At 39.6% G+C, this 2,697-nt stretch overlaps 1 long non-coding RNA gene across 1 annotated transcript; it reads left to right on the forward strand.

Moving 5' to 3' along the window:
- Positions 1–1,094: 1,094 nt before the first annotated feature.
- LOC116311583 lies at positions 1,095–2,204 on the forward strand. The gene is made up of 3 exons (XR_004198812.2): positions 1,095–1,185; positions 1,280–1,331; positions 2,178–2,204. It is a non-coding gene; the product is annotated as an uncharacterized LOC116311583 (long non-coding RNA).
- Positions 2,205–2,697: the final 493 nt, after the last annotated feature.

Genomic DNA, 2,697 nt, shown 5'->3' on the forward strand with positions numbered 1-2,697 from the left:
GAGTGTACGGGTATTAAAAAACAATTGCCGTCCCTTTATAAAGCCATTCTGCTTTTCAGATATAATGCGAGGAAGCACATCCTCAAGGCGAGATGCAATTACTTTAGCCAATACCTTTGCATCGGCATTTAGCAGAGATAATGGCCTGTAGGAACCACAGGAGGTTGGGTCCTTGTCATTTTTGAGAAGGAGCGCTATGGTGGCTTGTGTGAAAGTAGGTGGTAATGAACCCCTTTCCAAGGATTCATTAAACACAGATAAAAGCAGTGGTGCCAATTTACCAATAAATGTTTTATAAAATTCAATTGGAAACCCATCCAGGCCTGGGGCTTTATTAGACTGCACAGCTGTAATAGCTTTTAATACTTCTTCAACAGATAATGGGGAGTCCAATTGCCCGGCAATATTAATACCAATAACAGGGTTTGAAAGATTATGAAGTAATTCATTCATTTTAGCTTTGTCCGTGGGAAATTCGGACTTATACAATGAAGAGTAAAATGTTTTAAAGGTAGAATTAGTTTCCAAGGGATCTGTAGTGATAACGTCATAAGAGTTTTTAATACTGGATATCACACGCGAGGAGGCCTGACGTCGTAACTGATGTGCCAACAAGCGACTAGCCTTGTCACCAGTCTGTGTTGTCTTTTAACAGTGAGAGGCATCTGAGAAGAGTTTTAAAACTTCTAGGGTTGACGCGGAGATGCCCCCAACGACCTTTTACTGAAATCCACAAAGCTGTGGAGGTAAGCGTTAAAACATCACTGCAAGAAATATATATTTTCCTGAAGTCTGTGGTATGAGCTATTGTAAAAAGAATAAATGTTATTTTCTCTAGTTATTTTTTAAAATAATCATTTAATTGTTTGGTTGTTTTTGTAGAGTGAGATGAAACAGTGGTCTCCTGAACAAGGAATCAGGGCAATGGTAAAGTGGGTAAGTGATGTCAGAGTGGTGTAGCCTTGTTACAGGTTGGTTTCCATAGTGTCTAGTTAATATAATCAAGTATTCTCTTGTTTTACTGTTGAGCTCAGAGTAAAATCTATTGTCACTGTAGAGACAATGTTGCTAATATAATGAGGGATATGAATGCCAGTGGTCTTCAGAGGAGATCTCCTGGAAAGAAGAAAATTCCCCGTCGGAATTACATCAGCCGTGGTCCAAATGACACCTGGCACATTGATGGTTTTTATTTTATCTTTTCAATTAACCTTCCTGTCATGTTTTGATGGTACTTCTGTTGAAACAATTTGTAATTCTTATTCATTGTTTCATATAGGCAATGATAAACTGAAGTTCTTTGGAATGTGGATACATTTGGGGATTGACGGGTAGGTCTGAATATGGCATTTACTGCTTAATTTATTATATTCAGTGTACAAAGTTGCTTTAAGGATGTGAGGTAAACTGAGGTGGTATCTCCCCTGAGTAGAATAGGGCAGGGGTGGGCAACTCCAGGCCTCGAGGCCCGGTGTCCTGCAGGTTTTAGATGTGTCCTTGATCCAACACAGCTAATGTAAATGGCTAAATTACCCTCACAACATGTTTTGTAGTTCTCCAGAGGCCTGGTAATGAACTAGTCATTTTATTCAGGTGTGTTGACCCAGGGTAAGATTTAAAATCTGCAGGATGCCGGCTCTCGAGGCCTGGAGCTGGCCAAGCCTGGTCTAGGGGACCAAGATAAAGTATGAATAGTGAAGGAGGATTCAAGAAGGCAGTTTTTAAAAGGTTTATTTCCTGCTAGTCTTAAAGTTCAATTTCAGAGTGGCAGTTAATTTCAGGGAGAGCCAAGACCAACATAACAAACAAAACATCCCTAATAGAAAGTAAAAGGAACTTACTTAGCTCCAAAGAACACAAAATATACAACTTAAAACGATAACCTGCCTAACCAACACATAAACAGGAAAATACAAGGGATTACAAAACAAAAGGCAGCTCTCCCCTACCGTCAGTCTGAACACAGTCAAGAGGCACAGACAATCCCAAAGGCATGTAAGCCTGTGCAACTATGGCAGTCAAAATGGCCGGAGGGCCCAGAAACACAGCCTAGGCAGAGCACAAGGGAAAACCAGCATCCTCTTGGGGAATGTAACAGAGGCCAAAAACCAAACATAGCGCCAAACATGATTCAATCCTATGTACGAGTGGCCACTTTACTGTTTCTGCCTTTTCAGATTTTCCAGGAAGGTTCTATGTTGTGGGTCAAATGCAGATGGCATTTCACATGCGAGATCTTGGGAATCAGGAATGGAGGTATGATATTAATAAAACAATCTGGAGCCAGGTCTGACAATCTAACATACATGTCTACCACTGGAAATTTGTGAATTATATGAACAACACTTTATTACTCCAAATTGGACTAGTATTCAAATGCAATTACAATTTCAATTTCACTCAATTACAATGGGAACTAAGACCAACAAAGTCAATATGTGGAAGGGACCATCAAAAAGCTCTGATTGCAGTCCTCTTGCAAATTTGAAAGCAGGGGTGAATGGTGTGTGTGAGAGCATGGTGGCCAGAGGTGGGTAGTAACGAGTTACATTTACTCCTTTACATTTACTTGAGTAAGTTTTTGAAAAAAATGTACTTTTAAAGTACTTTCTTTGCACGATACTTTTTACTTTTACTTGAGTACATTTGTGAAGAAGAAACGGTACTTTTACTCTGCTACATTTGCAAAATTCGATT

This window comes from Oreochromis aureus, linkage group 3 (assembly GCF_013358895.1).
Source record: "Oreochromis aureus strain Israel breed Guangdong linkage group 3, ZZ_aureus, whole genome shotgun sequence".
NCBI lineage: Eukaryota > Metazoa > Chordata > Actinopteri > Cichliformes > Cichlidae > Oreochromis > Oreochromis aureus.